Raw genomic sequence first — 15,619 nt, 5'->3', positions numbered from 1 at the left:
AAAGTACTATGATTTTTTTTTTACATTTTTAAATTTAAATTCAGTTTGCCAACGTATAACACCCAGTGCTCATCCCATCAAGTGCCCTTCTCAGTGCCTGACATCCAGTTATCCCACCCTCCTCACCTACCTCCCCTTCTGCCACCCTTTGTTTCCTAGAGTTAGGAGTCTCTCTCGGTTTGTTTCCTTCTCTAATTTTTCCCACTCAGTCCCCCTCCTTTCCCTTATAATCCCTTTCATTATTTCTTATATTCCACATATGATTTAAACTCTATGATGATTGTCCTTTTCCAATTGACTTATTTCACTTAGGATAATACCCTCCAGTTCCATCCACATCAAAGCATTGGTGGGTATTCATCTCTTCTGATGGCTGAGGAATATTCCATTGTACACATATATCACATCTTCTTTATCCATTCATCTATCCAAGGACACTGAGGCTCCTTCCACAGTTTGGCTATTGTTGACATTGCTGCTGTGAACATTGGGGTGCAGGTGTCCCAGCATTTCACTACATCAGTATCTTTTGGGTAAATACCAGTAGTGCAACTGCTGGGTCATAGGGCAGGTCTATTTTTAACTTCTTGAGGAAACTCCACACTGTTTTCCATAGTGGCTGCACCAGTTTGCATTCCCACCAACAGTGCAAGAGGGTTCCCCTTTCTCTGCATCCTCTCCAACATTTGCTGTTTCCTGTCTTGTTAATTTTCACCATTCTCACTGGTGTGAGGTGGTATCTCATTGTGGTTTTGATTTGATTTCCCTGATGGCAAGTGATGCGGAGCATTTTCTCATGTGCTTGTCAGCCATGCGTATGTCTTCTTTGGAGAAATGTCTGTTCATGTCTTTTGCCCATTTCATGATTGGATTTTTTGTTTCTTGGGTGTTGAGTTTGATAATTCTTTATAGATCTTGGATGCTAGCCCTTTATCTCATATGTCATTTGCAAATATCTTCTCCCATTCTGTAGGTTGTCTTTTAGTTTTATGGACTGTTTCTTTTGCTGTGCTTTTTATCTTAAGTTTCAATAGTTCATTTTTGCTTTTGTTTCCCTTGCTTTCAGAGTGTATCTTGCAAGAAGTTACTGTGGCCAAGTTCAAAAAGGGTGTTGCCTGTGTTCTCCTCTAGGATTTTGATGGATTCTGGTCTAATATTTAGATCTTTCAACTATTTTGAGTTTATCTTTGTGTATGGTGTAAGAGATTGGTCCAGTTTCATTTTTCTGCATGTGGCTGTCCAATTTTCCCAGGACAATTTATTGAAGAGACTGTCCTTTTTCCAGTGGATATTCTTTCCTGCTTTGTCAAATGTTAGTTGACCATAGAGTTAAGTGCCCATTTCTGGGTTCTCTATTCTGTTCCATTGATCTATGTGTCTGTTTTTGTGCTGTTACCATACTGTCTTGATGACTGCTTTGGAATACAGCTTGAAATCCGGCATTGTGATGCCCTGGGCATTGGTCTTCTTTTTCAATATTCCTCTGGCTATTCGGGGTCTTATCTGATTCCATACAAATCTTAAGATGATTTGTTCCAACTCTGTAAAGAAAATCCATAGTATTTCGATAGGTATGGCACTGAACGTGTAAATTGCCCTGGGTAGCATTGACATTTTCATAATAGTTATTCTTCCAATCCATGATTATGGAATGTTTTCCCATCTCTTTATGTCTTCCTCAATTTCCTTCAAAAGTGTTCTGTAGTTTTTAGCGGACAAACCCTCTACCTCTCTGGTTAGGTTTATTCCTAGGTATCTTATGCTTTTGGGTGCAATTGTAAATGGGATTTATTCCTTAGTTTCTCTTTTTCTTCAGTCTCATTGTTAGTGTATAGAAATGCCACTGATTTCTGTGCATGGATTTCGTATCCTGCCATACTGCCAAATTGCTGTATGAGTTCTAGCAATCTTGGGGTGGAGGTTTTTTGTTTTTTTTTTTGTTTTGTTTTGTTTTTTGTTTTTTTTTTTTTTGTTTTCTACGTACAGTATCATGTCATTGGCAAAGAGGGAGAATTTGACTTCTTCTTTGCCAATTTGAATGCCTTTTATTTCATTTTGTTGTCTGACTGCTGAGGCTAGGACTTCTAGTACTATGTCAGATAGCAGTGGTGAGAGTGGACATCCCTGTCATGTTCCTGATCTTAGGGGAAAGAAAGGCCCTTAGTTTTTGCCCATTGAGAATGATATTCACTGTGGGCTTTTCATGAATAGCTCTTACAATATTGAGGAATGTTCCCTCTATCCCTACACTTTGAAGAGTTTTAATCAGAAATGGATGCTGTATTTTGTCAAGTGCTTTCTATGCATTTACTGAGAGGATCATATGGTTCTTGTTTTTTCTCTTTTTTATTGCTTTACAAGTGTTGAACCACCCTTGCTCCTGGGGAAATATCCCACTTGGTCATGGTGAATAATCCTCTTAATGTATTCTTGGATCCTTTTGGCTAGTATCTTGTTGAGAATTTTTGCATCCATATTCATCAGAGATATTGGCCTATAGTTCTTTTTGGCCTCATAAAACAAACTTGGAAGCATTCTCTCCCTTTCTATCCTTCAGAACAGCTTTAGTAGAATAAGTATTATTTCTTCTTTAAACGTTTGGTAGAATTCCCCTGGGAAGCCATCTGGCCCTGGACTTTAGTGTCTTGGGAGGTTTTTGATGCCTGCTTCAGTTTCCTCGCTGGTAATTGGCCGGTTCAGGTTTTCTATTTCTTCCTGTTTCAGTTTTGATGATTTGTTTCTAGAAATGCATCCATTTCTTCTAGATTGCCTAATTTGTTGGCATATAGTTGCTCATAATATGTTTTAAAAATCGTTAGTATTTCTTTGGTATTGTTTGTGTTCCTTCTCTTCTGTTCATGATTTTATTAATTTGAGTCTTTTTTCTTTTTAATAAGGCTGGCTAGGAGTTTATCTATCTTACTAATTCTTTCAAAGGACCAGCTCCTGGTTTTGATCTGTTCTACAGTTCTTCTGGTATTTATTTCATTGAGTTCTGCTCTAATCTTTATTATCTCTCTTCTGCTTGGCTTAGACTTTGATGTTCTTTCTCCAGTTCCTTTAGGTGCAAGGTTAGCTTGTTTGAGTTTTTTTCCAATTTTTTTGAGGGAGGCTTGTATTGGGATGTATTTCCCTCTTAGGACCACTTTTGTTATATCACAAAGATTTTGAACAGTTTATTTTCATTTTCATTAGTTTCCATGAATCTTTTTAGTTCTTCTCTAATTTTCTGGTTGACCCTTCATCTTTTAGTAGGATGCTCTTTAACCTCCATGTGTTGAAGTTTCTTCCAAATTTCTTCTTGTGATTGAGTTCTAGTTTCAAAGCATTACGGTCTGAAAATATTCAGGGGACAATCCCAATCTTTTGGTATCAGTTGAAATCTGATTTGTGACCCTGATTGTGATTTGTGTATGTGGTCTATTCTGGAGAAAGTTCCATTTGCACTTGAGAAGAATGTATATTTAGTTGCATTAGGATGGAATGTTCTGTAGATATCTGTGAAATTTATTTGGTTCAGTGTATCATTCAAAGCCCTTGTTTATCTGGTGATGTTCTGCTGAAAATATCTGTCATTTGCTGAGAGTGCCGTGTTGAAGTCACCCACTATTAGTGTATTATTATATAAGTACCTCTTTGCCTTGGTTATTAATTGATTGATACACTTGGCAGCTCCCACATTAGGGGAATAAATATTCATGATTGTTAGGTCCTCTTCTTGGATTGACCCTTTAAGTATGATATAGTGTCCCTCTTCATCTCTTATTACAGTCTCTGGTATAAACTCTAATTTACCTGGTATGAGGATTGCTACCCCAGCTTTCTTTTGAGGACCATTTGAATGGTAAATGGTTCTCTATCCCTTCATTTTCAGGCTGGAGGTGTCCTTAGGTCTAAAATGAGTCTCTTATAGACAGCATACAGGTGGGTCTTGCTTTTTTATGCAGTCTGATACCCTCCATCTTTTGATGGGATCATTTAGACCATTCATGTTCAGAGTAACTATTGAAAGATATGAATTTAGTGTCATCGTATTACCTATACACTCCCTGTTTTTGTGGATTGTTTCTTGGGCTCCCTTTCTTTTACAGGGTCCCCTTAATATTTCTTGCAGAGCTGGTTTGGTCATCACATATTCTTTCAGTTTCCATCTATCCTGGAAGCTCTGTATTTCTCCTTCTATTCTGAAAGAGATCCTTCCTGGATAAAGTATTCTTGGCTGCATGTTCTTCTCATTTAGGACCCTGAATATATCCTGCCAGCCCTTTCTGACCTGCAGGTCTCTGTGGGGAGGTCTGCTGTTAATCTGATATTTCTCCCCATATTAGTTAGGGATCTCTTTTCTCAAGATGCTTTAAAATTCTTTAAGAATCTTCTCTTTATCTTTGAAATTTGCAAGTTTCACTATTAAATGTTGAGATGTTGAGTCATTTTCATTGATTTTTGTGGGATCCTCTCTATCTCTTGGATCTGAATGCCTATTTCCTTCACCAGATTAAGAAGGTTCTCAGCTGTGATTTGTTCAAATATACTTTGTGGTCCCCCCCCTCTCAGTCTCTTCTGGAATCCCAATGAGAAGTATATTCTTCCTTCTCAAGCTGCCATTTATTTCCCTGAGCCTTTCCTGGTGGGTTCTTAATTGTTTTTTCTGTTTTTTCTTTTTTTTTCCTCGGCTTCCTTCCTTTGCATCAACTTGTCTTCTATGTCACTCACTCTCTCTTCCACCTCATTAACCCTAGCAGGATTAGATCTCAGTTAAACTATTATTAATTTTGGCCTGATTAAGCCTCAATTCTGCAGTAATGATGTCTCTAGAGTCCTCTACACTTTTTTCCAGAGCCATCAATAACTTTATCATTGTACTTCTGAATTGAATTTCTGACATCGTATTTGAATCCATATTCTGTAACTCTGCTGCAGAAAGTATTGCTTCTGGTTCTTTCTTTTTGTGGTGAATTCTTCCTTCTAGTCATTTTAACCAGTGCAGAGTGGCTGTATGAGTGAATTGATTCAAAAATATCAACCACGACTTAAGTAGAATACACCCTTGTTAGAAGAGGAAACTTGTCTCTCTATAGCATTCCATCTGTTCTCTCTTTACATCTTAGGTCGAATTCATTGCTGTTCAGGGTGTTTTGAAAGTTATCTAGGTAAGTTTGTGGACCAGATGAGTTGAGGACTCCTACTCTTCCACCATCTTACCACTGTTCCTAGCGTATTGTCTATGAATTATTGATAACTTTGCTTAGGCAATACCTTATGTACTATATGTTCCTAGTAGAATTTAGTCTATTTAATTTATTCTTCCATTTTTGCAATCCTTCATAAGTTTAGGGTTGGTCTCTTTTCATTATGACCTATATTTGAATGTGATAGCTACTTACTAAATATAAATGGCATAAGGAGTGAAACTGGACTTATCTCTAATTTCTAATCAGATTTGTTGTGTTCCACAAAGACATCACCAAGTGTGTAACTGGCTCCATCCTGGAAGTTCATCTTTCCTTTACTCTTGTGCTTTAAAGTATAGATATACCTTGTTGCAAAACCCCTTGAGTCACAGGCTCTATATTAACTCTAAAGGTTTCTGCCTCCTTATCCCCCTTAGTTTGCCTCATCTATGGTAATCCCTTTATCTAACAATAAAATTGTATTGTTAGGAGTGTAGGGTACCTGAAAAAAAGGGAACTCATTAGAATGGCAGTAGATTTTATGGGGATTTACTAGAAATTATTAGTCAAGGTATACATGGCAGTTCTACATAGTAAGAATCCATAGGCCTAGCATAGATTTCCTGCTCTGTGTATGAAAGCCAAACAATGATACCAGAAAGCAGGTACTGCTGGAAGACAATGTATTTAAATTCCAACCAAAGTGAAGAGAACTCACTGGGCACTTCACATTTTCAGTTGGGACTCCAGAAAGACACCACAATAAAATCAAAAAAAGCAAAGGTTATCTTCATGAACTAAATTCAAAAACAAAGAAAACTTGTCTTGCCAAAGGATAAAACCAAGACAGAAAGGACAAAAATAATCTGCTAATAATTAAACTAATCACTAAGATAGAACTCAGTACCTTTTATAGAATGACCACCTAATATAGCCTCCCTATAATTTGCCAATAACAGCAACCAGCATATAATTTTTTAAAATTACTATATGTGAAGAGGTATTAGCTGTGACCTATAATCAAAATAAAGTCTCAGTCATAGAAACAGATTCTAAGATGAATCAAATGTTGATAGTAGAAGACAAAGATTTCAACCATCTATTATGAATATATTTAAGAATAAAAAAAACATAGTTATAATGGGTGTGCAAGTAAAGAATCTCAGAAGATAAATGTAAAGTATAAAAAAGAAGCACATAGATGAACTAGTAAGTATAATATGTGAAATAAAAAATTATTGAGAGAGCAAAATAGCAGATTAGATATTGCAGAAAAAAAGAATTGGTGGGCCAGAATACAGATCAAAAGAAATTATCTAATTAGAAGGACAGAGAAAAATATTTAAAGAACATAAATCATAGATCAGTCATCAGTAAGGAAATATCACATGGTCTAAAGTATGAACAATGGGTTTCCAGGTGCTGGAGAGAAGGAGAGAGAGAAGAGGGATATCACATTTTTGAAGAATGGTTTCGACGTTCCCCAATTTGGTGAAAAATACCAATATACAGATCCAAGAAGCTCAGTAAATTCCAAGCATGATTAACAACAGACACAATGTACCTAAGCATATCATATTCTAACTGCTAGCAAAATATAAAACAAAAATCTTTAAGTGGCTACGGATCAAAGAAACATAACACAGGAAACAATGGTACACATAGAAACTTACTTCTCAACAGAAAAATAGAGACAGAATATGATAAAATATGCTTAAGTGCTGAAAACTCAATAGTTAAAAATACCTCCCATAATGAGGATAAAATAAATTTTTAGATAAATGAAAGCCGAGAAAATTCAACACAAGCAAATCTTTCCTACAAGAAATGCTGAAAAGAAGTTATTCACACTGAATGGAAATCATACCTGATGGAAACATCTGTATATAGAAAGGAATGAAATCATTTTGAGTGATAAATATGTGGGTAAATATAGAACACCCTTTTTTCCTTAATTTTTTTAAGACAACTGATTAAAGACAGCAACATTGTATTGGAGCGTGTATTAAGTATGCAGATATAAAATACAATATAGCAATATCACAAGGATAAGGATAAACACAGAATCACATTGTTTTAAGATTCTTACCTTTTAGATGAAGCAGTACAGTATTAACTTATTAGGTTATGATGAAAAATAATAAGCTATTGATTATTGAGACAATATACTTTAAATTTCTAGACTGAATGAAAGAATACGGACAAATAAGTTCACATATTATTCAATTTCATTCATATGAAGTTCAGGAACAGATAATGTATAGTCATAAAAACCAGAACAGTGTTTGCTATAGGGAGTAGGCTTTCATTAAATGAAGACACAGGGAAAATTTCTGTGGTCACAGAAATGGTTTATAACTTCATTAGTTTCAAAGGTATATACATTTGTCAAAACTAATTTAATTGAACACTGGGTGGATATTTTGCCTCAACTGAACAATTAAAAACAAATACAACTCACCAGAATACTTTTTCTTTATATCTTCACTTTCCTAATATTTAGGGCATTGTAAATATATGAATATTATGAATATTTATAGGATCCTATTATCTCATCAAGTATATGTCCCATAAATGCATAAATAGAGTACATGCATCTTCATAGATGGACAGAAAATCTTTAATATTTAAAATATGTCTATTAATATGTACATATTCTCTCTCTTTTTTTTTCGATTGTACTTATTTATTCACGAGAGACACAGAGAGAGGCAGAGACATAGCAGAGGGAGAAGCAGGCTCCCTCTGGGGAGCCTGATGTAAGACTTGATCCCAGGACCCCAGGATCACAACCTGAACCAAAGGCAGATATGCAACCCCTGAGCCACTCAGGTGCCCTACATCTTCTCATTTCTAAAGGCATGTATTTTACATAGCTACTGATCAGTCTTTTATGTTTAATTAAAAGGGAATAAAAAGGAAAGAAAACAAAAAAATAAATAAAAATCCACAAAAGATTTAATTTAAAAAAAGGTAAGAGGAAATAAAACCAATACAGATGATTGCATAGAAAGAAAGATGAGGGACACCTGAATAGCTCAGTGGTTGAGCGTCTGCTTTCAGCTCAAGTGTGCTGATCCAGGGGTCCTTGGATAGAGTCCCATATTAGGTTCCCTGCAGGGAGCCTGTTTCTCCCTCTGTGTGTGTCTCTGCATGTGTCTCTGTGTCTCTAATGAATAAATAAATAAAATCTTAAAAGAAAAGTAAGATGATTTGGAAACAGCATGAACAAGAAATAAAAATATGACTAATATTCTAACCTATTAACTGTTACTGAAATAGAGTCTTACCTGTGACAAAATGAAGCATTACTTTTTGTAAGTAGTTTATTATTGGTAACTTTTTAGAACACTGTATTTATTAAATAGAAAACATCTGAATATGATATTTATTATTTTTAATTCAAGTTCGCATTTCAATTTATAAAGGATTATGCTTTTAACTTAAAATTTTTTTTAACAATATAATCTGTCATTAAACTAAAAGTCTCCTATTGCAAAGTTTGGTAGTTTTTTTAAAAGCAAATGCAACAGTATTACAAATATGATTATATGTGTTCCCTCATAATGAAGATCTAATAAATACACATACATAGAAAATGTATTGTTCTAGTAATGTGTGCCCATGCATTTCCCATCATTGGTAAAATACCATGCACATTAACAATGTATATTCAGGTGTTGTTCACTAAAACCCAATTCAGTTGTTTGAGAATATACTCATTTATGGTAGTGGGATGGAGGGAGGAATTCTTCATGATATAGCTCACATAGTTTCTCAAATGAAAAGAAAAAGCTGGGTCTTCACATAGCTTAAAGGAAGAAAGAACTGCTCAAGGGGGAAAGAAATCTGCTCATGACTCACTGGTTTAAGGTATGGGGCATTCCAGGCAGACAGGCTGCAAGAGCAGGCTTGTGAGAGATTAATTAGCTGCCAGAGCAGGGAGTCCCATTCAGAATTTCTTTGCAAGGTGAAAATGGACTAAAGTGATGGAGCATGACAGCACCACAAGGGATGGAAATGATTTGTACAATTCCATCAAAAACATAAACACTGAAGCCTGATGCAATTTTCTCTCTGTTGGCCTGTCTGCTTGTTTTCCCATCATTTTTGCAGGAAGAAGTTAGTTCACAAGCAATAGCTCTTTATTAACTCACCCCCTGGTTTTCCTTTATTTCCTTTTTTCTCTTTCCTTGCCCCCTTGATTTGATTTATTATTCTGGTAACTGAATGATGGATATTTCTCTGAACTTTCAGCTCATTGTAAAACAAAGTTATCTACTCTTCTAGAGCTCACACATTTTCACTTAAAACGTATTTCCCATACATATGCTATCTCATAAGAATACAACATTTTAACACAGTTTCCCCTTTGGGAGACGTTAAATTTTGGGGGTTTTATTTCCTTTGTTGTGTTTGTTTTAACACTATTAATATTGGGCATGAAATTGCACCTTTAAAACTTCAAGCTTATATGAATTTACAGATCAACAGAATGTTAATGGAATTATGGAATATTTACAAAAAGGCAGCAGCAATATACATCTAACTGAATATGAAGATAAAAAGTAAAAAAAAATCTATCCTTGTTTTGAAAAAGAGTACTGGAATTCATTCTTATTAACCCTTAGTAATACCTAGATTTTAAAATACTGTTTATGATTGAGCCAACATTCAATAAAAACATTTATCATAGGGCTTAGCTGAAAAATTCTTTATGAAATACCTAAATCTAAGAATCTAACATGCACATAAATGAAACCTATTTAAATCCTCATACTGTAATTCATAATACCTAAATTCACTGAGGGATTACTCCTATCCTCTAGTTTTTTTTTAAAAGTTTCTATATAAGCTATTTTAAACCCCACCAGAATTAGCATCTCAGCAAGGCAAAATCCTCCAGTGACATCTGAAATTTGACTTCAAAGTTAACAGCATTTTAATAATGAGAGCCTTTTGTGTGTTCTATATTACAAATAATATAAAGTACTTCATCATGTAATAGTTTCCCTATGACCAGGGAATTCAGCTGAACATTCAGTAGAGAGAGTGATATTTAAATAAAATCTACCAAGGAGGGATCCCTGGGTGGCGCAGCGGTTCGGCGCCTGCCTTTGGCCCAGGGCGCGATCCTGGAGACCCGGGATCGAATCCCATGTCGGGCTCCCGGTGCATGGAGCCTGTTTCTCCCTCTGCCTGTGTCTCTGCCTCTCTCTCTCATTCTATGTGACTATCATAAGTAAATAAAAATTAAAAAAAAAAATCTACCAAGGAGTCCACCATAAGCCCCATCTTAAGGTTCAACATAACCTGTCATGACATAATAATCTATCACGTGGTCTGAGTGTCTCCACCAGGAAGGATCATAAATAGGACACAGCTCCTAGATTAGGAAATATCTTGGCCAAAACTCTTGACAATAAACATATAATCTGAGCCTTAGCCCCAAATGATAATAAAATTCTACTCCACATATGTAAACATAAGGCAGATTCCGAGCAAGCTCAAATACTTGCAATAAGCCAAGATTTAGAGAATAAAAACAAAAGGTGAATAAATAAAAGGACCATAGCAGAGCTGGAAATTCGCTCAGAGTACTCTCAAATCCTCAGATTTTCTAGGTAGTCAACTGAACTGTTTTTGCAAAGGACATGGGTGCAGAGAGAGGGGTAAGAGGCTGGAGTACACACCCATAACAGGGAGAAAAATGTGGAAGCTTGGCAGTATATGGTAGTAAACTGGAAAATGGAAAAAAATAAGAAGACCAAATATTGAAATAGCAACCTAGGGCAAATTCATCAAGGCAAAAGCAAATAATTCTTTATATTTCAACAGTTCCTATATTTAAAATTGTAGTTTAAACTGACATCTGTTGAGCGCCTACTCTTCTAAGCAATTTGCGTATATTAACAACACTGTGAAGTACTGTTGGCCCTCTTTATTCACAGATTCTGTATTTGTGAACTGTCTACTCACATTTATTTATAACCCCCAAATCAATGTTTTTGCAGACATTCACAGATATGGGCATGCTCAGGGTGGCAAAAAATTTTAAGTCACAGGATGTGCACATTGCCCGCTGAGGTCACACTAGGTGAAGTTCTGCCTTCTTGTTTTAACTCTTATACTATAAACAGTGTCCTTTTGCAGCCTACTTAGTTCCACATTTTTCACATTTGTGTGTGTGTGTGTGTGTGTTTTCTGTGTGTGTGGTGATTTTGCTGTTTAAAATGGCTCCCAAGTGTGGTGTTACCTAGTGTTCTTAATTGTAAGAAACCTGTGGTATGACTTATGGAGAGAACAGTTAGGTAAACTTTGTGCCTGCATCAGCTGTATAGGGCTTTTGAGTGTGAGTTCAATGTTAATGAATCAACAATACATATGAAATAATATGTCTTTAAACAGAAACACACACAAAACTGAGTCACATATTGATTAATTGACAAATCAGCTAGCAGGAAACTAACCCTGTATTTTTTCTAGGTACAATGTTTCCATATTCACTAATCCAGTGCTTTTGGTGATTTTATAAATTATAGCAATCTTGAATAACAAAAACCAATTGCACTTATAATTTACCCACTTTGAAGATATGGAAACCAAAGTATACCGAATCCAGATAATTTGCTTAATATCACACAGGTCCTTAGTGGTGGAGGTAGGATTTTTCCCCCCAAACAGTTGGCTTAGGACTATGTACTGTTAACCACTATCTACACGACCTTTCTCATTGTACACCATAATGTCAAGTGAGGGCCTTGTGTTACCAGCCATTGATGAAATTATGCTCTGCAGGCAGAAAAATGCACCATACACTTTAGAAACATTTTCATTAAGAAATAGTTGCTATTTAAAAGGTTCCAGTGCTTAAAGGTGAAACATCTGCTACCTAAAAAATTAATTTATATTAGCCTATCCCCCACAGTGCAAAATAAATCAAGTTTTATAGATTAGAAATATTTTAAAATTTAGATAAATGTTATCTGGTCTGATACAGTGGTCTGTTGCAGTTGACTTATAATGGCTTACGAGACAGTGGTGTATACATTTTCCTAATTCCACATTCAGTGACTTCACTTTGCATCACTTGAACTTTGTCATGATGTTAGTATTTACACCATGGAAATTGGCAAATGCTACATGTCAAGGCTTGTATCTTACTAAGAATAGGTTTATAAGCACATCACTGCCTGATGTTACTATTCTCAGTTTAGCTAGAATTTATTTACCTTTCAAATTTATATTAATTACCTAAATACTTCTTTAAAGGCCCAGTTAACCATTTGATTGCATAAGTCGAGTTTCCTGTGCATCTCTTATTTATTTTGTTTTGTTTTTTCCTTTATTTTTACTCTAGCACACTTGATACTGTGACTCATGAGGATAAGGAGGATGTGAGAATGAATGTAATGTCACAGTTCCTAAGGACACAGTAATAAACTATTTCTTTAGTAAATACCTGAACCCTTCCTTTATCTTCAGAGCATAGATTTGTTGCCTATCATCGATACTTCTAGATCATTTGGTACCTACTACCCTGTCTAAACTGTTTTATATATTAATTACTCTAAATATTATTATAAAGGATAGAAAGAGCTAGAAATGAAATGTCACATTATTGAATTGACTCTCAAGGTCTGGGATTCTGTAAGTTAACAGACTAAAGAAAATAGTTACTTATACTTTAGAACCTACGTCTTATGATGCGGAATGAGGGAAGCCAATACTTCATGTGCCTGAGACTCAGACCTGGATAAAAAGGAGTGAAAGTTTGTATGGTTCAATTATATGGTGCTGCTTTTGTATTTTCTGTAGTTAGATCAGTTTTTAAAAGAAATTTTGCTTTTAAAAATGCTATGACTTAAAACTTTCAAATGTCGTCTATATATGACACATACATACATATGTATAAATTCTGCTTTTAAAAATGCTATGACACATATATATGTGTGTGTGTATGTATATGTATATATATATATATACCGCCATGAACATTTAGGATCTGCCTGTGGCTGGTAAAATAATGTGATAATTCATCCTGTATTCAGTGAGACTGAGTGTAATCTGTTCCTGAACAGTTGGAGCAAAGTCTTGTGCTGTATTCCTGATCAAAGACTTCTTAATATATTGGAATAACACTTTTTTAGTAAGAAAAATATCTTTTTTTTTTTTGATTCACAGTTTGGAATTTTTTGTTTCATGTCTCAGATTTCTTTTGTATTTCTTTTTTAACATCTGGCATTTCCCTTATGTTTTTTAACTCATGCTTATGTTCTCTGTACAATTTTGAAAAGTAGTAACTATCAACACATCAAAATAGTTCATTTTATTTTTCTGATTTTGCATTAAGTATTTGGCAGGGAGGGAATGCGAGTACATATACAGCATAACCAGGCATTTTTGTATTATTTTCATTGTGAAATAGCATCTTTCTCTTAGAAGTATGTTCTGAAATAGTGTGAGAGTCTTATTTTGAACCCACATTTTGAATTCATTGCCATCATTTCTCTTTGTGTGGCTAATTTGAATTAAAATAAATTAAATTATTTTTTAAAAACTTGTACAAACACACACATACACACAAAAGGTCAACAAGGTCATTTTGAAGCATATCTTTCTTAAAAAAAAACTAAACAAAAAAGGAAATAGATCGACTTCAAAGATGATTGCAAGTGACTCATTGTCAATTGAGAACTGATCAAAAGATGTTACTTTAAATGCTTTAAATCCAAAAACCACTTCTGAAAACATCTATTTAACTTCTCACTACTATATATGTGTATATATATACATATATACATATATTTTTATTCAAAGTATAGTTAACTTACATGTTATATTGTTTCAGGTGTACAACATAGTGATTTGATATTTTTGTGCTAAATTACTCAGTGTTCAGCATGATAAGTGTGATCACCATCTGTCATCACACATTTTTACAATATTATCAATTTTAGTCATTCTGCTGCACTTTTCATCTCTGAAACTTACTTATTTTTAACTGAAAGTTTTATCTCTTAATCTCCTTCATATATTTCATCCCTCACCTCTTCTCCTCTAGCAACCACAGTTGTCTATATTTATGAATCCATTTCTAATCTTTGTTCTTTTGTTTTATATTTTTAGATTCCACATATAAGTAGAATCATATGGTATTTGTCTTTCTCTGTCTGAATTATTTCACTTGGCCTAATACCATCTAGGTCCAACCATGTTGTTGCAAATGGCAAGATCTCATTCTTTTTTATGGTTATGTAATATTCCATTCCATTTGTGTGTGTGTATATATATGTATGTGTATATATATATATATATATATATATAATAGTATATGTGTGTGTGTGTGTATATATATATATGCCACAGGCAGTAATCTCTAGGACATCAGCCTTAGTAACACCTTTATGGGTAAAACAAAAGTAAAAATAAATAATTGGGACTATACCAAAATAAAAAGCTTTTGCACAGCAAAGGAAACAAACCATCAATAAAAGAAAAAGCAACCAGGGCACCTGGGTGGCTCAGTGGTTGACTGTTTGCCTTTGGCTCATGTCATGATCCTGGAGTCCTGGGATCACATCCTGTATCAGGCTTACCGTTAAAAAAAAGAATAATAAAAATAAATAAATAAAACCTTTTTTACAAAAAGAGAGAAAAAGCAACTAAATGGGAAGAAATCATTTGCAAGTGATTTATCTGGTAAGCAGTTAATATCCAAAATATATAAAGAACTTATAGAACTCAACCCCCAAAAACAAATAATTTGATTAAAAGAATGGGTAGTGGACCTGAATAAACATTTTTCCAAAGAAGATATACAGATGGCCAACAGACACATGAAAATAATGTTCAACATCACTAATCATCAGGGAAATGCAAATCAAACCCATAATGAAATATCACCTCACATCAATCAGAATGACTAGTATCAAAAAGATAATAAGTAACAAGTGTTGGCGAGAATGTGGAGAAAAGAGAACCCTAGTGTACTATTGGTGGGAATATAAGCTGACAAAGCTACTGTGGGAAATAGTGGAAATATTCCTCAAAATATTAAAAATAGAAGTATTATATGATCCAGTAATCCTACTACTGGGTACTTACCCGCCAAAAACACAAACAACAACAAAACACTAATTCAAAAAGATATACACACCCCTTGGTTTACTACAGCACTATCTGCGATCACTAAGATATGGAAGAAATCTAATTGCCCATGAATAGATGAATGGATACAAAATATTTTAATATAATACAATCACAAGTGACCATGTTGATACATTTGAATCTTATACCTTTTTCCCTTCCTATGTCAACCCCCTGGGAGAGATCGATGCCAGAAAGCAGATATCAGGAATGGGAAAGTTAATGGCAAAAGGCAAGACTTCTAGACACAGGAGCTTGGCTCTAGGAGAGTAAGGATCCCCAGAGAACAGAAAGTAGAT

At 34.7% G+C, this 15,619-nt stretch overlaps 1 protein-coding gene across 1 annotated transcript in view; it reads right to left on the bottom strand.

Annotated features, from left to right (window-relative positions):
• SPAG16 (sperm associated antigen 16) overlaps window positions 1-15,619 on the bottom strand; it is a 925,123-nt gene that overhangs the window by 359,482 nt on the left and 550,022 nt on the right. The gene's annotated exons all lie outside the window — the stretch shown is intronic.

Source organism: Nyctereutes procyonoides, unplaced genomic scaffold (genome assembly GCF_905146905.1).
Source record: "Nyctereutes procyonoides isolate TBG_1078 unplaced genomic scaffold, NYPRO_anot_genome, whole genome shotgun sequence".
NCBI lineage: Eukaryota > Metazoa > Chordata > Mammalia > Carnivora > Canidae > Nyctereutes > Nyctereutes procyonoides.
Note: the sequence above shows the minus strand (reverse complement) of the source record. Positions and strands in the feature narration are given on the sequence as shown.